Genomic DNA, 24790 nt, shown 5'->3' on the forward strand with positions numbered 1-24790 from the left:
TTACCCCTTTTTGTAAAAATCCAGAACTTTGGACAAGTATACTTGAAACAAGGTGTTAACTCAGTGGAATTGATGATTCTCTAGTTCACATATAAGCTTAGTACTTAGCATGGTGATGTAATATAATTAGTATGCTATAATGATGTAATTACAATAAGGTATATTAAGACTGAGGAGGACTAGAAGAGAGACATTCTATCTTTAACTAGTCTCAGTGTAGGAGACAAGACAGCTACCATAAGATCAAGGCTGGTCCTGAGGACCTCTAGAAAGATAGCGTGGACATTACACCTTCTGATGTTTTTCTTTGCAGCAAGATAAATGTGGAAATAGGTATAGAAGAATTGCACATGTTTAACATTATTTGCTGTCCAGGAAAGGGGAATGGGGGAAGGGAGAAGAATCAAACACAAGGTTTTGCAAGAATGAATGTTGAAATCATTCCATTTTGAAGATACAATTATAAACTGACTTACATGCAAAAAATTGGATACAGATCTATAGACCTTGAATTTTCGCAAATCAATAGGATAGTGTTTTGTTCTACCTTTTTGCTGTAATTTCTGACACACTTGATTGCTTTCCCTTTCCATTTATTGTATCAGTTCATATCGATTCTTTGCTCTGCTTATTTTCTGAAATCAATGCATGTACTTTTTTCCAGGCATATGTGTATTCATCAAATTTGTCATACATTATAACATTTCTAAATTATATTCATATGCTGGAATCAGTTTTGTTACATTCTCATCAAAAGATTTTTTTTTTTCGTTTTTGGCCATCTATAAATATTTTCATTTGTTTTGCCACTTGCCCTCTTTTAATTATTTCCCTGAGATAGAAGTTTAGCAGCTGAATATTTTAGATTAAACGGTGTGGACATTTTAATCAGTTTGCGTAACTCTACACAGCTTCACCAACAAGGCATCAGTATACACTTCTGTTCTGATAACACATTGACTTTCATTTTTCATCCTTTGTAATTTCCTGAGGATAAGGTGAAGTCTTAAATTATGTCTTTCTCTTGTGATTAATATCTTAACAAAAAAATCAGAGTTTGTAGTTCTTTTGTGAACTTCTTGTGCATATCCTTTGCCTTCTTATTGGGGAACATACATATAATACTGATAATATATGATATCTAATGGGAAAACAAGTCCTTACTAAATTTTCTTTCAATGGCTAGACATTTAGCTGGCATATAGTGATCAATAAAAGTTTTATGACAGATAATATTTACATAGCCCTTAATGTGTTCTATAATAGTATCATTTAAGCCTCACAATCACCCTATGAGGTAGAAGTTATCATTTTACAGATACGGAAGCTGAAGCAAACAAAATCTAAGGAGCTTGCCCAAGGGCAGGAAATTATGAACTTATGACAGGAAAGAACATGATTGGCAGGAGGAGACAGGTCAGCAATTAAATTCTAATTACCATCAAGAATATGGATGCAAAACAAAAAAAAAAAAAAATGAAGGACAGGTGTGTATGGAGGAGGGAAATGGGATGAAGGTGGTGGCAATTTGGGAAAGATAAAGAGATCCCCTGACTTGGGGTTGGGAGCACTTGAGCAGCATTGACCCTTAGGAGTCAAGGATGAGAGTTTTAAGATCTCATTTTATGGGATTTGGAGGGAAAATACTTGGGACATTTTGGGGTTCATTAACCTATCCAAATTTCAAAATTATCGGCAAAACTAAAAACTAACAATATGCCCACAGCATCTCAAAAGCATTAGTCCCATTTGTATCTGGCATTCTGGTTTGTCTTTGGAAATCTGAAAATTGCCTAAGATTTACCTGTCATAGCACCAAGAGCCCTGAGCAGGCCTAGAGACTTGGCTGACTCAGCACACCATCCCACGTGGCAGTACTAATAGGTGATTCAATTTGTAAATCTCCTTCCTTTCATCTTTTGAGATCCTTTGTCTGTGGCTTCTTGCTTCCTCCCTCTCCTGAAATCTTTCTTCCTGCAATTGTCCCTTTTTACTGACTAAATTTTATTGGCTTTGCTGTTTACAAAGTGTTGTTAGTGGGAAGGGGACCCAGCATCAGATACAGTTTTAACCTACACAGCTAAGAGTATGAGGCCAAATTTCAACTTGGATGTCCCCGACTATTTCTAGCCCGTTAGCCATTGATCTCCATATGAGTGGATGGATAAATGGATAAATGCAGCTTTCCTCTGTTCTCAGAATTGTGCTTATCTTCTAGAGATAACTAAGACAGCATTGAACATTCACTTGTAATCAACATGAGAAATTAAAAAAAAAAAAACATTCTAAAACCATTTAATTAATTACATGTTACATGTTACAAAATAATCTCCAGTCAATATAGAGAATAACCTTACAGATAAACAAAATGGATCATGTAAAATTGATCTCATTTACTAACACAGTTTTTAAGAGAAGTTAAACAAAAGCAACCTTGGAAACATGCCATAAATCCTCATTTTTTCCTTTTTCTAAGGAAAGAAATTGGGTTTTAATGACCATAACATAAAATATGCCTCAGTAGTATGGGAATAGATCATGGGTTTGCATGATTAATCCATGAGAACTCTCTGGTCTCTAGCTGTTGAACCTCCACCAAGCCCTATATTCAATTGCCAGGAAGGCCTTATAGTCTTGACAATAATGGCTTCTGTTTCCAGTAGCACATTGTTTTGTGAAACGCCCAATAATTACTTCATTTGAATCTCACAACAACCCTTTGAGGTAGAGGCTCCTGGCTCATTAACCCCGTTTTACAGATCAGGACAGCAAAGCTTAGGGCAATCATCATTTTTCAAGGTCACACAATTCCATTCCGGAGTGTCCTTGCCTTCTGCCCTGTGTTTTGACTATTGCTATGACTCATTGGCCACTGGATCCAAACGATCATTTTTTTTCTTTTTTTTGCTTTGATGCTCAAAGCAGAGTAGTACAGCTAAGCCTGCTGGAGCTCTTCCCTAGAAGTGGATGGAAATCACTAAAGAGGGACTTCAAAGCATCTCTCGTGTACCGTGGGCCCATTCAGACGGGGATTTTGGCTCAGCCCAGCCTTGCCTGACACAAGGGAGTCCAATTCCAATCATGCCATCTACTTGGAACCCATTCTCGATTATTAGCCTTTTATGCCTCGATGAAGGACGGTTGGAGAATTACAGAACTCTCTAATATACAGTATTATTAAATATAGACACTGCCCCGATACTCTCTTCTCACACCCACTGCCAACAGATGGGCAACTTCTCAGTTGGAAGGCCCCGAGTGGCCTTCTGCCACGACGCCAAGGCTGTGGCCCTCATCTCACTGTTGGAACCTTCATCCACAAAATATGCCTTTTTCTACTACACTTTGCCCCAACATACCTCAATTTCCCCATTAGGACATTTTGGGGCAGGGGAAAGGCTAAGAAGCAATTCTTGAGAAAAATATGAAATGCAATCTTGAGATACCAAAAACCCCAGCAGTTTTGATCAGCCCTGAAGTGCTCTTCTGACTAGAATCTCAAAATTTTTACAAACTAAGTCAATTAACAATGGGTCTTGCTGTCTGAAGAGGGGAGGACCATTGCTCTCTTCCTTTGCAAAGACAGCCAGGATAACCCAAGAGGGATAGGGCACGGTAACATCAAGGCCACCCCTTACAATCCCCTGTAGCTTTCTCACAGGCCTCTGACTTGTTTCTTTCCCTCCCTGGTTTGACCCCCTGCAGGTTGGACTCCTGCCCCAGGGGCAGAGGCCATACCTTCTCCTAAACCTACTCCCTATTCTCTCTCCTCTCCCTTGCCTTGGCTATCTCCCTCTGTGGTCTGTCCTTTCTCCAAGATACAGCAGAAGTACCTGGCTCCACCTGTACTGGAGAGAAAATTGCCATCCTCATTCCATTTCTACTGAGGAATCAGGATTTCACCCACTCTTTCAAGCCTCCCTGCCTAGGCACCCACAGGGGTTATCTCCAGGACTCACCCCCTGGCCTCCAATCCCATCCCTAGCACACAGCCTTCCGTGACCCAGACCCATCTTCCTGCTTTTCCAGAAGCAGAGTCCTGGCTTCCTCCCACTCAGTCCTGGATTTGTACTCCCTGCCTGGCCTTCCATATGGCTCCACCCTGCACCCCTTGTCCCAGGTAGCAGGGCACACAGGTAGCCTGGTGGCACCAGGTGCTACCTAATTAAGTGCTACCTCATCTACCCAGCAGATTAGGACTCCTGAGGGCAGAGCTCAGGAATCCCCTCCAAGGCGCACCAACAAGGCTCTCTTCAAGCTCAGACAGAGGAAGAAATGCCATTCTATAGAATGAAAAGGACTTTCCTTCAGTACCTCTTATGTGTTGCTGGGGCTTGGAGCAGGAGAGAGAAGGTGGTAGATTGTTGTTGGATGGACCTGTGAAGAGAAAGGTCCTCATGTGAGCAGGAGAGGTGGTGGTTATGTGGCAACTGGCCTGACAAGGGCATGTCCAAGAGGCATCCCAGCCCTCCTCAGCAGCCTGGAATCCCAGCAGGAGGGAAAGCCACACCACAGCAGAGGAAGGCAGTGGGGCGAGAGCTGCCCAGAAGCCGAAGAAGCGAACAACACTTTCCCAGCATGAGGGTCTACAATTCCAGGCTCGGCCTGGGCCTCCAAGTAGAGCAGAGGGAGAGTAAGGGGAAAAGGAAAAGAGAAGGTCCTGTTGGAAGAGGTTCTTCTTTGTTCATAGATAATGGGGAAGGGAGTCAAGGTTTCAAAATTTCCAAGACGCTTTTGGAAGAGAGATTACTTCATCCCCAGAAAGACAAAAGACTAAAGGATCCGCCCTTTGTGCTTTAGAATATCAACCTTGGAGCTCTTATCTGAGAATCTGAAAGGACACAGATAAGAAAAATAATGACTCAGAAGGAGCCAGGTCCTCTTGGGGAACCTTGGAGCTCTTATCTGAGAATCTGAAAGGATACAGACGATAAAAATAATGACTCAGAGGGAGCAAGGCCCTCTTGGGGAACAGTTTGCTGCCATCAGACAGTGAGACAAGGGAAACATGTGCAGGTGGTATCAGAGAGTGAGGTAGTTGGTCTGGGGATTTGCAGAAGGTCCCCTTGGCCCTGACTTCAAAGCGAATCTGATCCTGTTGTCACCTGGCCAGGAATGTCACCCCCTGCCCCAGTGTATATTCCATGAGGACAAAACCAGAAGAACTGAAAAAAAGACTCTTGTTATGTCCAAGCCCGGGAACCAGAGCCGTGGCCTGGAGCCATCCTGGGCTCAAGTGAGAGAGGGAGGAGGTCTGGAAGCAAGGCCTCAGAAGGCTCTCAGCGGCCCCCCACCATCCACAGTAGCAAAAGGGTCAGGGTAGGTCTGGGTCAGTAAGCAGCTCCCATGTACACTGGGTCTGCGGCTCTCTCGCCTCACCTGCTTTCCACTAACAAATACCTCGTTTCTCCTTGCCTGGTACAGAGGGTAGGAAAGACTTCTCATTTCACACACACACACACACACACACACACACACACACACACACACACTCAACTCTGCACTGGAGCACCATCTCCTGCCCCTGAATTCTGGCCTATCCTAACCCCCGCAGACAGGGTTCCTCCCTACTTTGATATTTAGATTGCTTCTCCAGACTTTGCCCCTTTCCCGATTTTCCCAGACCTGCCCAAGGTCCCTCCCAGACATTCTCAGATTGCTTATTAACTGAGATGAGTAAGACAACTTTCCCTCCTCTGGATGCAGCTGAGGGAAATCCACAAAGGCAGAGCCCCCCATGGTGGGTGGCCGGCTTGTTCTAGAGGCCAGCCTCTACCCTTCTCTCTCCTCCAGGGCTCTGGGACAGTGTCTACAGAGGATCCATTTTGGTGTCAGAGAGATGCTTCTGAGGGATAAAAGGAGGCTGAGGTTGGAGTCCCACTACTGCATGACTGTCCTCCAAGCGTTTCAAGGAGCTCCATCTGATCTATGAGTCCTGGGCACAAATGCAAGCTCTCAAGAAGCCGTATCACATCAGTGTCGCCCCAAAGTGGATTGTACTGGGCTGCTTAACGATTTCCCCTTCATGGGAAGAGTGAGCAGAAACTGAATTGCTGTCATTGGCCAGGATCGAACCTGATGTGTGATCAGTTGGTTATCTTACAGTAAAATGGCATGACACCAAGGACACTTTTCAAAGTGTATTGCCACCTAGTAAGATGGTGTCAGAGATCCTGGCCTACTGAACACTAGGATCCTGGGACCCTTTATCTAATGTAATTCTTTCTCATCCTCCCCTTTTGCTAAAGAGACCAAACCCTGGGGCAGCTAAATGGGGACTGTCATATCCAGGAGCAGGCTCCTCGATGCTCCAGGGCTGGATGGACTCCCAGATCGGGACCCCTTAAGACAAGTAGTTAAGGTAAAAAGTCAAGCTAATAGCTCCTTTGGCTTATTTCTACATTCCTGACTGGTTGTCCACATGAAGGCTTTTTTTAGTCTTTGTTGTAGTTAACAGAGGAGGGACCCCCAATTCCCAAGCCCAAGACTGCTTGCTCCTTTAGAAACACCCGTACTCTGTCCCCTCCACAGCCTTTTCCAATTCATCCTTGGGCCCAGAGTCGGCCTCTCCCCCTCAGCTGGCCAGCCCTTCTTAAGCTTTTGTGCCTTTACCCCAAATCCAGCTCCAAAAGCCCTCCTCAAAGACTCAGAACCTCAACAAACACAAGCATTCAAGTCTGACTTGTCTGCATCCCAAGCCCACCCTGAGGCTAAGCAGTCCAGCAAGCCCAGGGGGAGGCGAGCCAGAAGCCTTCCCCAAAATGGAGAATACCATAAGTACCCAAAGTTCCCCCACTTTTGAATGGGGCTGGTGCAGGAAGAGCACAATAAGAGAAAGAACATGCTACAGAGAATGGAATGGCCTTTTTGAGTGAGACACACATAGGTTATATATTGAGGATGTCGAGAGAGGAGGAAGGGCAGAGGGCAAGAAAAGAGGTCAGTCTCATTAGTTCCCATGGGTTCAATTGTCATCTCTATGCAGATGACTCCCAAATCTATCGAAACCCCCTTTTTTCTCCCATGAGTTGTAGTCCTTTACCTGTAGCCTAACCCATTCATTATTTCCAAAACAAGCTTCATTTCCAGCCTTCCCCCACCACTCCACCTCCTCCATTTGCTTATTCAGTTTCAGAAAGCTCAGAATAATCCCCCCCCCACCTTTACCATTTCTAGAGCCAATCAATTGATGAATTGTCTGTGTTATCTCTTGATGGGAACTTGCCCTTCTGGCTTATACCTACTACTCAGACTTACTACTTACTGCTTAATTCTATCTGCTCTCATCTCATTTGATCTCCTGCAATAGCCCCTGCTAAAGGGAAATGTTTACTGCATCAATGGTGGCCTTATTCCCCTTCTTGGAAGATTCCGTGACTCTCCATTCTCCCCCAAACAAAATCTCAATTCCTTTGGATTTAACATCTTTCAGAGTCTAAGGGGAGGCAGATTTCCCAGCCATATTTCAGCTTGCTCTGCTTCCCCACACTCTCCACATTGCCCTCTGATGTGCTTGCTCCTTACCCACCCTGAACCACCTTGGCCCTTTCTTGGAATCATCTCTAAGTCCCCACTCTTGGCTACCCAGCTCCACTCAGGCTGCAGCCTCCTCCTTTCCCGATTCTGTGGATGTCATCCCCTAGTTCGAGCTGCCGGATGGGCAGCCCCTTTTCCTTTTTCCTTTGTGTCCCAGGGGAGGGTGCATCCAGGAACACGGGGCTACCCATCGCTTCCTAGTCCTCTGTGCCCGAGGTTAGCTTTCCTAGGCTCCCCCTCTGATACTATGGCAGCTCCCTTTGTAAAGAAGGAATACACATTTACAACCTAAGGAAGAAGGAAACGCTTTCTAGTGTGGAGCAAGTAGCAACATCTCTGTCCCATCTCAATCCTCTGGGAAGGTTCATTGCCACTGTAACCTTTCCTCAAAAGACATGAACACAGGAGACCCACTGAGCCGGAGCTACAATCATCAGTAGCTTTGTTACTGTTCCAAGATGACCAACTTCTAATAATCAGCCACTGGGGAAAGAAAGGTGTAGCTGTTTGTGTGAAAAAAGCTCCTCTCCTCTTGTGCAGAAGTTCAACTTTTCTGGGACTCCTCCAAATTAGTTGCTGATGCTGTGTGCTTTCCAGGATTTGGCCTTTTTTTCTTTATATGTGATCCCTTGGTCTGTACTCCCGTTATTTCAGCTTTTCACATGCAGAGCTCTCAGTGAAAGGTGCGAGGGGTTGCTTCCTTTGGTCAGATTAAATGGAGAAACTGCATTAAGAAAATAGGGGTGATTTAGTAAAGAAAAAAAAAAACTGAGGAAATATAAATTGAGAAGGAAATACGTTAGACATTCCCACATATTGCCATAGAACTCCCTGACATCTCCAGTGTGCCTGCCCTCTTTCCTTCACAGACATTTGGACAAGAGGGCAAGTGAGCCCAATAGCAGCCTGCGGGCAGAGGAGTAGCCATGAGGGGGAATTAGCCTTTAGTAAAAAACTCTTCTATTTAGACTGGCTTTTCAATTCAAGTTGTCCCTGGTTGGGTCTTATAAATCCCTATCCCTACACAATTATTCACTTAGTTCTTTCCCCTGGAAATATTGTCATCTTTCTCCTATCCATGAGTTTCTACTTGATCCACTAAGGGCTAAGCTCATTTTCCATATCCTTTCTTTAAGCTCTCTTTAAGGACTCTTTGAATTTTTATTGATCTTATTACCTCTTTATTCTTATGCTTCTTTGAGAGTGAACATTTAGCTATCATATAAAGGATAATTTATATATTTATTTCTTTGATGTACATGCTCCAAAGCACAGAATCCCTGATCCCTTACACTGAACCATAGAAATTGAAGGACGGATTACTTACTCCACCTAAATGATTAAATCTAGTCATGCCCTCCCCAATGTTCCCAGTAAGGGAGTCATCTGGTCTTAGCTGGCTACCAAGAACTGACAGGAGAACCAGGGTCTGAAAATGTCCTCATTGTTTCCAACTTTGGACCAAATTGAATGATACTTTTTAATAGAGAAGTTTAAAGTGTAAAATAGGAAGTATGAGACTAGGGAGGCAGAAATTTATCTGAAAATGATCTAGGGTTTTGATAGAGCACAAGCTCAATATTTAAGTTCATCTTATGAGAGAGCAGGCAAAAAGCAAATACAAGTAAGAATATGGCGAGATGGTACAAGGCGATGCTTGGAGAGAGGCGCAATACCCATTGCATTCTGTGTGCTCTGGTTAAGTCAGTCCCTTCAATTCAGTCCTGAGTTTTGGGTGAGAAGGTACAGGAGTTAACCACCCAAGAGAAGGTTCACCCCAAAGGCAAGGGCGTGGTGGCCCTAACTGGTCTGACATAGCAGGGGACATGACCCAAATTTTCCAACCTTGACCTCATCTTTGAAGAATGCCAGATCTCCTCAATTCTTCAGGATTTCTACTCACCTTCTATCTGGATGTGGCCTGCAGAGTAAACATCAAAAATGGCAAGTCAAGTCATATGCAACTGGTCCTTTGGCTTCCTTCCTAGTAGGCTTTCAAGTTCCCAATGAAGGAGCAACTGATGTCAATCAAAATCTAAACCAAGTGGGAATAAGATAAGATTTATTAAATGCCTGTAGATAGATGGCACAGTGAGTAGAGAGCTAGCTGAAGAGTGTGAATGAAACCATATGGCAAGTGGATTCAGCTCTCTTCTGCAGTTTCCTGTTAGGTTCTTACTGAGTGCTAATGAGATAATGAGATATTAGGTTCTTACTAAGTGCTAAGTCAGTACCTAATAATTCTCTAGTTCTGGTCTTTACTAGGAATTCAACCCCTTTGAACTCCTGGGGAAGAGTTTGCATGCTCAGGAGGAGCAAGTTCATTGGTTGAAATAATTTTTCCAGAGATGCCCTTCTTTTATCCTCCCAGAGAATGGGCATGGGATAATTCAAGGGCTTCTGGGAAAAATTACTTCAACCAATGAACTTGCTCCTCCTGAGCATGCAAGCTCCTCCCCCAGGAATTCACAAGCAAAACTCCCAGGAAAGGCCGGAACTAGAGAATTGTCAAGTACCGACTTAGCACTTAGTAAGAACCTAATATCTCATTATCTCATTAGCACTTAGGAAGAACCTAACATCCCTCATCTTTAAAATGGAGATAATAATAGTACCTAACCATAGGGTTGTTATGAGATAACATATGTAACGTACTTTGCAAGCTTTAAAAAAAAGTGTGTTTCTTTTTCTGAATGTTAAACCAATATCATTATCATCATTATATGTTTTATTACTATTCATTACCAAGAGCACAATGCCAAGTAATTATTATCATGACTAGCTTAGAATATTTAACTTAAAGCAAATGAAAAATAAGCAACAGATATTGATAAAAATAGTATTAAAGAAACAAAATTATACAATAGTTTCACATTCTATGCAAATATACTGACTCCCCCCCAAAAAAAAATACCAAAGCAAATAACAAAACAAAATTCCAGAATCACAGCCAGGTCAATCCCCAAGCACCCTGGGAGTTCATTGATAAGACTTTTTTCTCTCTCTCTAGACCTATTTTAATTTTGCCATCTTTTTTCCTCCTCTTCTCCAATGGCCACCCCCTCTCTACCATGCTGCCTTTCTTTTTTCTCCATGTACTCACTCAGTCACCACTCAGTCTCTCAACCCCCATGAGAGACCAATTCTTTTCTAACCTCTCTAATGGCAGAAGAAAGCTTTTCTTTTTAGGTTCAGTTCAAGAGTCAGCACTTATTTATCAAGCCTGCTCATGTGCCCACAGTAACATCACCTCTCGAGTCTCCTCGGGTCTTCCTTCATTCACAACACTTCAGTCTAACACTTCTTTTGCTCTACTCTAGTCCCCCTTAAAATATGCAATCTTATGTATACTGAATAGCTTTACACACAGCAAGGTTTGCAACATTTTCATCAATTTATCCCCATCATATCCATAGTAGGAGCTTGTTTATTTAAATGAAATTGAATATGAGCAGTGCTCTGTTGGGAACACAATATGTAAGTTTGCTTTCTTTACCTGTGGTAGAACTTTTCTTCTCTTCTTGTGAGATGATGATGGTGATTCAAGGAGACAGAGACAGTTGCTGTTCTCTGACTTTCCCACTGAGAGGCCATTGTGTTGTCTGACCTCTCTCTTCTTCCCCCTGCCTCCAATTTTTCTCAGTCCACAAGCAACACCTGGGTCAGTAAAGGCTGATTTGCAACTCCTTCAGATGTTCACAGCTGAGGAGGCTCTCCTAAAATTGACCTGTCCCTTACAGTGCACTTAGGGCACGATCCTTAACAATCCCCTGTTTTTTTATTTTAAACATGATTATTTCCTCCCACTTCATGGTCAGTAAGTTTCCACATGCTAAGGAGTGCAAACAGTACCATAGCAAGTGTTGAACCTTGTGAAATATCATAGAGCCAAAGTTTCAAACGGAGAAGACTATAGTGAGAACAGGCATTTTAAGTCTCTCAGCAGTCTACTGGCCCATTTAATTACCCCAACTACCAGGTCTCTTCTCCCTTTCCTTCCCCTTGAGTTACTGAAGGAACCCTGGGAGGATGCTACTCATGAAAAGCTCTTGAATGCTGCTGGTTCTTCTTGTACCTGTTCTGGCACTAGTGCTTAAATAGAGCATTTTTGCCAGGCAATGCTACCATGATTCAAGGTCCTGGGAGGGGGGAGTCTCTAAAGAATAAGTTACCCCAAATGATCCCAGTTGAAAAAAAATAATATTTTTTTTTTGAGAATTTCCTGTTAGACATTTGGAATGACTGAAACTTAAGGACTTTGGGGAAGAGCCAAGATGGTGGAGAGGAGACACATTTCTTTCTGATCTTCTTCCATGACCCTCAGACTAATTTCCAAATCCAGCCTCTCAATTAGCTTCACATTGCAGAATCTACAAATATTGGGAATATAAGAAACTAGGAGCAGAAGATAATTTTGAAGATCAACAGAAAAGGTCTGTTTCAATCCAGCAGGGAGGGAGGCAGGCCAAGTACAATCAGGCCAGGCACAGACACCGAGCACAGTGCAAGAGTACAGTGCAAAGTCCCAAAGTGGTAAGAGATCAGCATGGCAGAAAATCTACAGGGAGGAATGTACAGCAGTGCTGATTACTCTGCTCAAGCTAATAGATCAGCAGAGAAGTTATAAAACACCCAGCACAAATATAAAAGGTAAATAGTGAACTTCCAAACAAATTTCATGGGACCTGGACATGCTCATCCAACACCAGGTGTGAGTCAGCATGACTCAGCACAGCTGCTGCCACTTGTAAAGGAAGCCACTGCTTGTAGAGGAAGCTTGGAAAATCTCCCCTGCCCTAAAAGCAGACCTTAGGTTTTTTTTACTCATTAAAAAAAAAAAAAAAAAAAAAAAAAGTTAAGAAAATTCTGACAATAGACAATTTTTTATGGTGAAAGAGAAGAACAGATTTCAAACCCAGAGAACACTAAAAGTAGATTGTCTCCAGATGAAGCCCCAATGGGTAATACAGATTGCTCCCCATCATACAAGGCTCTCCTAGAAGAAATTTAAAAGGATCTTAAAAGAGAGCTGGAAGAAAAATGGGGAAGGAAATGAAAACTTTGCAAGAGAGTTTGGAAAAGGCATATAACTTATTAAAAGATAAGATTTGATAAAATGGAAAAAGAAAACCAACTCCCAGAAAAACAATTTGTGAAACAGAAAAATAAAATGACTCATTTAAAACAGAATTTGTGAAAGGAAAAAAAAGAAGAAAAAAAAAAACTCCTCTAAAAACAGGATTTATGAAATGGAAAAAAATTCCATAAACAACTCATTTAAAAATTCAATTGGACAAATACAAAAAGAAGTTTAAAAAAAGTAAATGAAGAAAATAATTCACTAAAAATCAGAACAAATGAAAATAAATGACTCAATGAAACATCAAGAATCAGTCAAGCAAAACTCAAACCATGAAAAAAAGAAGAAAAAATGTAATTGGGAAAACAACTGACCTAGAAAATAGATCTAGAACAATGTAAAGATTATTGGTCTTCCAGAAAATCATGATGAAAAAAGGAGCCTAGACATTATTTTTCAGGAAATCATCAAAGAAAACTCCCGGGATGTCATAGAATCATAAGGTAAAATAGCCATTGAAAGAATTCACTGAGCACGTCCTGCAAGAGATGTCAAAGGGATATTGTAGCTAAATTTCAGAACTATCAGAAAAAGGAAAAAAATTATAAGAAAAAAAAAAAAAAAAATAATTCAAATACCTAGAAACCACAATAAGGATTACCCAGGACCTAGCAGCTTCCACCTTAAAGGATGGAAGGACATGGACTATGATATTCTGTGGGGCAATGGAACTGGTAATGCAGCCAAAAATAAATTACCTCACCAAACTGAGCATTCTCTTTCAGGGAAGAAGATGGACATTCATTGAAACAGGTGAATTCTATTTATTTCTCATGAAAAACCAGAGCCAAACAGAAAATTTGACCCCTAAATATAGAACTCAAGAGAAATATAAAAATAACTCTTGAGAACTGTATGTCTGTTAGGGATATAGAGAGTACGTGTGTGTATATATATATATATATATATATATATATATATATATATTAATAACAGTAAAATAAAGAAGCTAGAATTAGAAAGGTGATTATACCACAAAAAGGGGGGGAAAGTGGAGGTAAAATGATGGAAATCACATCTCAGGAAGAGGCAAAGAAAACCTATTATAATTGAGAGAAAGTAGGGAGGAGAATGAACATTGTGTGAATTTTAGTCTCATCAGATTTGGCTTAAAGAAAGACTATTAGTGATATGAGGTTTCATGGAAAAACTTCACTTACCTTATAGGAAAGTGGGAGGGAAAAGGGGAAAAGGGAAAGAATAAGCTAAATAGAAGGGAAAACAGAAATAGTAGGTGAAAGGTACAATAAAGGGGCAGAAACTCTAAAGGGGAGGGCTACTTGAGGGAGGAGGGAAAGGGAAAAAGGAAAGAGACAAGTATTATTTGGGGTTAATAAGACAGCAGGAAATACAGAATTAGTACTTTTAACCATAAATGTGAATGGGATGAACTCTCCTTTAAAGCAGAAACTGATAGAATATTGAATTAAAAGCCAGAATCCTACAATATGTCATTTACAAGAAACACATTTACAGCAGAGGTATACATACAGAGTAAAGGTAAAAGGCTGGAGCAGAATCTATTATGCTTCAGGTGAAGTCAAAAGTGCAGGGGTAGCCATCCTAATTTCAGATCAAGCAAAAGCAAAAATTGATCTAATTAAAATAGATAAAGAAGGAAACTATATCTTACTAAAGAGTACCATAAATAACGAAGCAATATCAATATTAAACATATATGCACCAAGTGGTGTAGCATCTCAATTTCTAAAGGAGAAGTTAAGAGAGTTGCAAGAAGAAATAAACAGCAAAACTGTACTAGTGGGGAATCTCAACCTTGCTTCTCAGAACTAGATAAATCAAACCATAAAATAAATGAAGTTTAAGAGGCAAATAAATATGAGAAAAATTAGGTATGATAGATCTTTGGATAAAATTTAATGGGAGACAGAAAGGAGTACACTTTCTTCTTGGCAGTTCATGGAACCTATACAAAAATTGAACATATATTAGGAAAACCAAAGGCATGAGTTTTTTTTTTTCAGATCATGATGCAATAAAAATTACATTCAATAAAAAGCCAGGGGAAAATAGACCAATAAGTAATTGGAAACTATATAATCTCATCCTGAATAATGAATGCGTGAAACAACTATTCATACATACAATCAATAATTTCATGCAAGAGAATGACAATAATGAGACAACATAAAAAAATGCCAAAATGGTAATAAGCGGAAATGTTATAGATGCTTACTTGCATAAATCAGAGAAAAAGATAAACCACAGAAAATCCAGAAGAACAGCTCTTGCTGCAAGAGAATTTAGCAATGATCACATTCAATCAGCAGCTCTGAGTGAACCAAAGCTGTCAAATGAAAACCAACTTAGTGAAGTAGGAACTGAATATATATTTTCTGGAATGGCCACAGTGAAAGAGAGTGTCATAATGTTGGTGTGGATTTTGCAATTCAGAACTTATCTAGTAAACAAGCTCACGTTTTCAAAAGAAGTGAATGACAGGCTCATGGCAATGTGATTGCCACTTGCAAAATGCCAAGCCATCATCATCAGTGCCTATACTTCCACGATGATGAACCCTGATGAGGTCAAAGAAAAATTTTATAAAGTCACAGAGACCTTATCATAAATGTTCCAAAAGAGGACAAGCTTCTAGGTGACGTTAATGCTAGACTAGGCTCAGATTACCACATGAGTCATGGGAGAAAGGGAGTTGGAAACGGCCATTTACTATCTCATGACTTTCTCATCACCAACACTGTATTCTATTTACCTAAACACAATAATCTAACCCTAACCTGAACTCTACATCTCATGGAAGCATCTTCACAGCAAACACTGGCATTTAATAAGATTATAATAAGCTACAGGATGTTAAGATATAGGATATATAAGATACAAGATGTTAAGAGTGGTAAAAGCAATGCATGGTTCAGAGTTCTGGACCAATCATAGACTCATCTTCTCCTAGCTGAATATTCACATTTAACAAAAGCAGTAGCCCCAGGATAAAAAGTCAGTAGTGCTTCTCTGATAGGGAACAGTTTGTTGTCAACTTGGAGGATAAGCTGAACCAACACATAGTTGGCAACAATGGAGCAGAAAGATTTGGTGTGCAGCACTGCATTTGCTCATTTGGATCAAAACACTCACAAACATCCAGACTGGTTGATAGAGAAATTCAAAAGCTGCTAAATGAAAAGTGAGAACTTTACAGAGTATACTAACAGGATTGTTTATCCAAATCTATGAAAGTAGTGTTCAGTTTCATCAAAAGTAAAATACAATCAAAACTTAGAATGCAGAATTCTTGGCTTAGTAAGAAAGTAGATGAAATTCAGTTTTATGCTGATAATAACAATCTAAAGTATTTTTATAATGCACTGAAGGCTATTTATGGGTCACAGACCTGTGGTGCATCTTGATAAGTATATATTTACAAGATGGGGAGTTCATTGTTCATACACAGGCTGACCGATTTTCTAAATTATATGTCAAAGAGGAATTTATGACCTGGACCTCAAAGATGTCTTCATTGTTGACCTTTAAAATACAAAGGAAATAATTTTCCTGTGACAACTACAGGAATTCTCTCAGTCATTGCTGAAAAGATCCTTGCCAGAGTCCTACCCCTAGAAAAAGATCATTTACCCAGAGCCAGAGTAGGTTCTAAAGCAGCTGAGGAACAGTTGATGTGTTGACTGACTGACAACTCCAGGAAAAATGCCAGGAAGAGAAAAGAGCTCTGTATATAACATTTGTACTTCTGACCAAGGCCTTTGACATAGTCATGAGGGCTTATAGAAAAATATGGTTACCTAGAAAAAGTTGATCAGTTTAGTGTATCAATTTCAAGATGGCATGCTTGCTAGGGTTCTTGACAATGAGCAGTAGTCTAGAGCTTTTCCAGTCACCAGTGGAATTAAATAAGGCTGTGTGCTTGCTCCCATGGTTTTTAGCATGATGTTTTCAGCCTGTTGTCAATGTCTTCAATCTTAAAGACACACATGAATCAAAGTCTACTACCACACTGATGGTAAAGAATTTGCCATCAGTTACAGCAAAGGGTGAAGTTTTTTATACTGTGGATACATTCTCTTAACTTGATATACTTTCCAGGGATCTATATTGATAATGAGATTGACAGATGCATTTCTAGAGCTAGATCAGTGTTTGGGAGACTCCAAAGGAAAGGGTGGGAGAGGAGAAGTATTAGATTGACTACCAAACTGAAGTGTTGGGCTGACATCATTCTTGTATGAAACCTGGACAGTGTACCAGCACTATGTTAGGAAACTGAAATCACCTATATCTGAATTGTTTTAGGATAATTCTGAAGATCATCTGGAAGAACAAGGTAGTCAGAAAAAGTGATACAATGATGCTCAAGGTCTCTCTGAAGAACTTTACAATCAGTGGTCTGACATGGGACACACTGGCATAGGACCTCCCAGCATGGTGTGCTCTCATCAGAGAAGGTGCTGCACTGAATATGCAAAGAGGAACTGAATTAACTCAGAAGAAACATGAGATGAACAAAGTTAAGAGAACCCATTGGAAATGTTCACCATGACTATTTGTTTCCATCTTGTGGCAGAGCATTCCAAGCTCACATTGGTCTGATCAGCCAGTCAGACACACTGTAACTCTACTCTTAACATAGTGATGTCATTTTGATCCTCCGAGAATGAAGGATATCAACCAACCAACCAACCAGCTTCAGTAAACTCAAAATTATACATCTAGAATTTTCCTTTCCTTACTTCTATCCCATCCTCTAATAATAAGAGTCAAAGTTTTTATTTTTGTTCCTACCAGCTCCAGCTCCATTGGAAACTCATTTCAGTTTCCTTTAGAAGATTTACAAAAGATTTGTTCCTTAGAAGCAGTGTTAAGAGTTCGTTCACCTTTTCTTGGAGAGAGAGCTCAGTTTCCACTTGAACTTGAGAAATCAGGTACTCAGTGGGTCTAATACCAAAATCTTAGACTTAGACAAATAAAAGGAACCATTTCCCCTACTCTGCCATTTGGTTAGGATTTCAGTCTTATTTTAAATAACCATTTTTTAGGTGTAGAAACCTCATACCAAAGGATTTTGTTATTTTTGGTTAGAGTACCTCATCACATATTAATGGCTTGACCTCCCCATTTAATTGCCTTTTTACTTTGAAAAATTCCAAAGACAAATCCTGTCTTTCCCTGAACCAAAGCTTCTCTTGGACCCATTTGAATCAGTCCTATATCCATCCATTCCAGTTATTTCCTTGGCTCTTACATTCTGCTTAAATTTCTTTATCTTGGCTTCTCTTGCCAAATTTTTGCTCTTCTTTCTTGAACTCTCCAATGAACCCTCTTATTACGGGTTTCTTAAATTGTGTTTCTTATAGTAAACACAATTCAGCAAAAGAAATTTGAAGAGGGTGAATTACAATGGGCTCCTATTTTATCAACTCCTGAACAGAGGAGATCTCTTCATTCAGCCCAAGATGACTGGGTTTTTGGTTACTCATATAACACTGATTATTTATGTTTACTTGGAATGTATTACCTCATAATAGGTTGGTAGATTAACAACACACACACACACACATACACACATACATATACACATATGCCCCTTCAAGAGCTAAAAATAAATGTACAGAATATGAAAGCAGGACTAACAAAGAGATAATACTATAGTATCATTTTCTGATAACCATTTGAGAAATATAAACACCCCCAATAATTTGAGGTAAGTGAGTTAAGCTAAAACATCAAAGATGTTTTATTAACTTAGCTGCCTTGGGTGGGGGGGGGGAGAATAAGAGAATCAAGAAGGCTCAAGATCTTTGTTTTCAGAATTTTTTTTAATCTAACAACAAAGTAAAAAGACAAAGTTGTTCTATTTTCCCTTGATTTTTGTTTTCTTTGCAGAAGAGAATGACTGGAAATCATAGAACCATAGAATGAAGTTGATACTGAAGGCAACTCCCCCCCCCCACCTCCGCAAAAGAGAAGTTAATGAGAAGAAAGGTTCCTTTAAGTTAATTTTTGTGTGTTCAGGCCACCCAATGCAATATATCATCAGGAACTGAAAGCAGCGATGGTCGCTAAGATTGTGGAGTCACTCTAAGTGACAACTGAATGGAAAATCAGAGAGGTATTCTATAAAATTAGAGAAGAGCCAAAATTATTATGATTTAAAAAAATAATGGAAAGGATATGAATAGAGTTTGCAAATGACTGGTCCATGAGTTTGATTTTGATTCTGAGCAAAGAGATGGTGAGTGAATGTCTTCACAGAAAAATTATGATTACGTAGTACTTACGTGGTTTCATCCAAAACACATCATGCCAGACTAGTCTCATTTTCTTTTTTGACAGGATTAATAAATTATAAATAAGGAGAACATTATAGAGGCAGTTTACCAAGATGTTAGCAAATATTTTGTTGAATAGATGAAGATATTTAACAATATAATCAATTAGATCAATTTTGTGCTATTGGTTGGAGGAGAGGGCTCAAAGAGAAGCAGTTAGTGGCTCAGTATTAAATTGGTAAAATATTTTTATTGGAGAACACTTTGGATCTTTACTTAGCCTTTTGCTGTGTAATGTTTGCTATCATTTATTAGATAAAGGTCTAAAGTAGCATGTTCATCAAATTTGTACATGACACAAAGCTGGGAGTTTACAATTAAGATGGCCGATAACAAAGGCAAGGTCCAAAAGGACTTGGACAGGCTGTAGTATTGGCTGAATCTAATAGATGAAATTCAGTGGGGATGCATATAAAGTCCTATGCTTGAGTATTAAAAAAAATCTTATTTACAAATGTAAGATGGAAGAGGCAGATATTCAAAAAAACAAAACAAAAGCTGGAGAGTTTAATAAACAGTAAACTCAATAATGTGTGATATTGTAGCCAAAAAAGCTCATGGGATCTTGGGGCTACATTGGGAGAAGGGAATCCCACTGTATTCTGCCTTCCACAGATCTCCCCAGTAATGCTTGGCATTGGGGTTTTAAGAATGACCCTGATAATTAGAGAGTATTGAAATGGTGAAGGACCTTGAGTTTATGGCAGATGAGCAATTTTAAAAGAACTGGACATATCTAATCATGTCTGGACTGACAATAAAGAGACTTTCAGGACTAAATGTGTGATAGCTGTCTTTAAACCTTTGAAAGACTATGTGACAGTGAATAGAATTCTGGAATGAAGTCAAGAAATCTCAAAGAGTTCAAATCTGACTTTCAACACCAACTATCTGTGTGATGCTGGTGAAGTCACTTAACCCTGTTTGCCTCAGTATCGTCATCTGTAAAATCTGCTGGAGGTCATAATGTAAATTTCTCCAGAATCTTTGCCAAGGAAACCCAGAATGGGATCACAAAGAGTTGAACATGACTAAAAAATAAACTGAGCAACAGATCCTAGAAAATCAAATCACAGAGGACAGAACTAGGAAAATGGGAATTTATCTTAATGTCAGGAAAATCTTCCAAAAAGGAGAGCTATCTAAAAATTGAATGGACTGCCTCCCCAGCTGATGGCAACCACAAAGAGGGGCCCCTTCAGACCTTTAGAAACAGATGTTAACTGACCCACTGCCAAGCATACTAGAGAGGGGATTGCCCTATATTGGCTGATGACTTCTCTTGTAACTCTCAAATCCTGTGATTGTGAGATGTAACAAGGAAATTTTCTAGATAGGGCATTTGAAGGTTTCAGGAATCATTGACTGAATCCTCATTTTTATCTTTGTATTAAAAATAAATAAGTAAATAAAACCCCTATTTAAGATTAATGATTCAATATTATTTTGACAGAGTGGAATAGTGGGTTAAAATTGATAATATATTTGGCAAAAATAATTTAACACTACATTTAGGTATTAACAATGATTTGGATAGTTACAGGGTGAGAATGTCCTGGAACTATAGGGAGCCACAAGATTAGTATTGATTGAGGGCTATTACTTCAAACTAAAACTTCACCCTTTGCTGTAACTGATAGTTCAACTTTCAAGTTAAAAGAATTTACCATCAGTGTGGTAGAAGACTTTGATTCATGTGTGGCCTTATTGAAGACATTGACAACAGGCTGAAAACATCATGCTAAAAACCATGGGAGCAAGCCTTATTTCATTCCATTGGTGACTGGAAAAGCTCTAGACCATTGCTCATTGTCAAGAACCCTAGCAAGCATGCCATCTTGAAATTGATATACTATACTGATCCAACTTTTTCTAGGTAAACATATTTTTCTATAAGCACTCCTCCTTTCCTGGGGCCCAGTTAGCTTTCTTAGAGGCTGATCTCTTTCCTTGTTTCCAAGAGCTTGAGCTTCTGCCTCCTCTGCCCTCTGAATCTCTCCGAATTCAAAGGTTTGTGCTTCAGCCTCCAGCCACGACAAAGGTGGAAGACGGAATGACTCTCAGCCTCCGAGAGCTTCTAGTGCGCTTGTCTTCTCTGGTCCTGCTCCTCTGGAGCTTATATTCTCCACACTGACTATACACCAATCATCATATCACTAGGAAACCATTATTTGTTGTAAGATTAAATCAATGCTAAACTAGATTTAACCTTTGTCTCCTCAATTCCACTTAGTACCTTGTTTCAAGTTCTGGCCCATAATAAGAAGCTGCCCTAAGCTCTGGGGAGATCATTTAAAAATGCAGAGTTGGGAAATCAGTCCTTGTGCTCACTAAGTTTACATTTTAATAGGAGAGACACATGGGAAGAATAGATTCAAAGGAAGATTGTACATTTATAATCTATATCAGATTGCTTGTACTTTTAGGGAGGGAGAAGTAAAGGAAGGGAGAAAGAAAAATGTGAAATTCAAAGTTTTATAAAAGCGAATGTTGGAAAATTATCTTTACATGTTAATGGGAAAAAATTTTAAAAGTATTAAGTGAAAAAAGTAATCTTAGAGAGTAAGGTGAAGCTAGATGATCATCTATTAAATATGTATTTGATACATATTTTAGAATGTATTCGTGAAGGATGTTGTGTGTATTGCACAAGATAAGGTGGCCATGGGTTAGTGATTATTCTTTATAATGATTAGGAGTCCATGAAAGCAGGGTTCTACCCAATTGAGGTAAGATGATGCAGTGCAAATAGAAGGGAACAGGCACCCAAAAGTAAACAGCCAAAGAATTTCTCGCCTTGAAGATTAATCAGAGAAATTGGGAAGGTGAGGGCCAGAAGATATAGAGTCAGAGAAAAGCTACCTAATAAATCATGACAACATTCTTCTGTGCTCCCCTTTCTTTCTCTCCTGTTACTAACCCGTAAGGATATAATCAGTTAATTCATTCTGCGACTAGCAAACTTCATTTGATGGAGAATGCAGAGCTGACAATTGTGGTAAAATACGGGCTTTAAGTGTATGATTGTCGCTGTGTGTTCTCTCCTTAAGACTGTAACTAAGAGTTTCTGGGCATAAAATAATGTGTTGCTTAGCACTATATTTTCATTTTACTTGAGCATATTCAATGATTCTCATGCATCTTTATAGTATAACTCTTAGAAATCAGAATTCATCTTTATAGCTTTGTGCATGAAAATGCTTTGAAGATGAAAAGCATGCTATAAGATCTAAGTATTATTATTTTCCTTTTGAAAAGGGAAAAAAAAATATCTAATATGATTGTTTGATGGCAGAAAACCAGGACATTGCTCTCCCAAATGATGGCAGTACTCAAGTAGAAGTGATGAAGCTGGAACCTCAAGCTGGTTATTAACATGGAATGAAGTTAACTTGTTTAGAGAATGGAAATTATTTGAATTTCCCTGTTCAGAAAGCTTGGGCTGCAGTGGCCTTCCTGTGACTGCCCTGCTTTCAGACCTGTGCTCTCCAGAAGTGAGTGATCAGACTCTGTTTTACCAATCAGAAAGTCCATTAGTGCTGAAAGATAAACTGCTACCCAAATCCTTTGTCTTTTCAACATATCCTTTACTCTATTTCTCAAACTGTGATGCAGAGTAGCTTCGCTCCAAAATCACTACAAGAAGACAACAAAAATAATCTCAAAGCAGAACTTCATGTGGGTCAAATAGGTCAGACATTTCTTCAGCAATGTTCCCTTGTATTTTTTATCACAATGGCTAATCCATTCACATTTGAAGATTATTATAAAGAGAAGATAGAAATAATTCCATAAAGTGCCAAACTGTCTTTAATTACAATGAGAATGGGCAAGACAGCTAAAAGTACTATCCTCTCCCTACAGCACACACATAAACAGACACACAATACTTCACAATGCATCAGTAGTCTTGTGGTTTTAGAGCTCTAGTAGGTCTGGATGACTTTATTTCACTCTTATCCTGGACCTTCATAATAGAAAACAGGTCCAAATTCTCAATATCCCCCAGCATCAATAAGAACAAACAATCAAACAGCAAACATTGGTCATACTCTCAGCCAGAGACTATAGAGATATATATTAGGCAGGAAGCTAGCAAGGAGACACCATATGCTATGTAAGTCAAATCACCACCACTACCACCTTGACTACCATCTTCTCACAGAACATAAGTGCTTTTGGATTAGCAATATACTCAGTATAGACTCATTATCCTGTGGAGGAACAAAGCAGGTTGGCAAAATAAAAACTCATATTGCTCCCCCTAAAACAAGAAAAGATAGAAAAATCCTGCTCCAAGTTTATATTTTCTGATCTACATAATTATATATCATCATAAATAGTGTGATATATATAATATAATATATAATATGATTGTGATAATATATAAATAGTTAAGATAATCCTTGAAGTTATTAGAGAGGAGCTAGGATGCTGATCTATGCCATCCTATAACAGACCTCATGTTGACAATGGTTCTTTTTAGTGGATTGACTGCAGGATAGAGTAAAGCACCGGCTATAAAGCTGCCCCTCTCCAAGGCATGTATCATGGTTCTACAAGTTACTTTAATCTAGATAAAAATTTAGCTGGCAAACTTTAACCATATTTCAATTTTAATATGCTATGAAGTAGACGTAAAGGGAATCAGTTATAAAAACAATGTGAACAAAGGTAATCTAACTAGCCAGATCTCAAATCTGGTATTGGTAAAGAAATAGAATCATGAATCAGTGGAATATATAATGTGCAAATTACATTATAATAAATTATATTAATCTAGCATACAACAACTATTTGTAACCAAAACTCATTATTTGACAAAAATCTTCTGGGAAAAATGAAATACAATATGGCAGAAACTAGATATAGATCAATATCTTATGTCACATACCAAGATAAGGGTAAAATGAGTACATGATTAATAATAAAGGGAGATAACATAAACTAACAATATAGTTTATTTATCAGATTTATGGATAAGAGAAGAATTTAGGATTAAGAAGTTATCAAGTCATTGCCAAATGTATAATATATAATTTTGATTATAGAAAATGAAAAAAAAATTGTACAAGCAAAATCAATGCAACCAAAATCATAAGTAAAATAGAAAAGGGATGGGGAAATTTTGTATCTCTAATAAAGACTGAGGTCTAGAACTGAATTAAAATATATTTTTAAAAAGTTATTCCCCAACTGATCAAAGGATATGAACAGGTAGTTATTTTTGAAATCTATACTCATAATTTTCAGATAATGGGAAGCTCCTTGAACTTTTTCCACTCATGTCCCTTTTCTGTCCAAGAAACGTTCATGCAGCCCTTAAATTTAAATTGAGGTATAGCTCATGAGTGCTCAGTGCAAAGCGCACATGTTGTATGTTCATAGTCAAGGTATCAATGAAGTCATATGATAACAATATGGGTAAGCATTGCCAGGAACACCTTGAATTCCTTTCACATTTAATTTAAAGTAACTTTTGGTTTTAGTATATGGGGAATGCAACACAGAGTTTAAAAAGTTTTGCTTTAAGTTACTATTTATCAGAGAAATGCAAGTTAAAATTACTATGAGATACCACCTCACACATATCAAATTGGCTATTATGAAAAAAGGACAATGTCGGCTGCTGGAGGTGATATGTGAAAACCAGGATGCTAATATATTTTTGTAGAATTGTGAACTGAACCAATCATTCTGGAGAGCACTTTGGAACTATGATCATAGAGCTATAAAACTATACATTATTCTTTGATCAACCTATCTCACTGATAAGGCTACAGCCCAAAGA

At 39.1% G+C, this 24790-nt stretch overlaps 1 long non-coding RNA gene across 3 annotated transcripts in view; it reads right to left on the minus strand.

Moving 5' to 3' along the window:
- Positions 1-2315: 2315 nt before the first annotated feature.
- Positions 2316-24790, minus strand: part of LOC141559102 (uncharacterized) — an 87626-nt gene continuing 65151 nt past the window's right edge. The window contains exons 1-4 of one of the 3 annotated variants that reach the window (XR_012487224.1): positions 17913-18124; positions 11033-11193; positions 9440-9571; positions 2316-8260 (exon numbers count right to left, since the gene is read on the minus strand). This is a non-coding gene — a long non-coding RNA (uncharacterized LOC141559102). Of the gene's footprint in view, positions 8261-9439; positions 9572-11032; positions 11194-17912; positions 18125-24790 lie in introns of those variants that run through there. The other 2 variants (XR_012487223.1, XR_012487222.1) reach the window with 2 other exon arrangements.

This window comes from Sminthopsis crassicaudata, chromosome 2 (genome assembly GCF_048593235.1).
Source record: "Sminthopsis crassicaudata isolate SCR6 chromosome 2, ASM4859323v1, whole genome shotgun sequence".
Taxonomy (NCBI): Eukaryota; Metazoa; Chordata; class Mammalia; order Dasyuromorphia; family Dasyuridae; genus Sminthopsis; species Sminthopsis crassicaudata.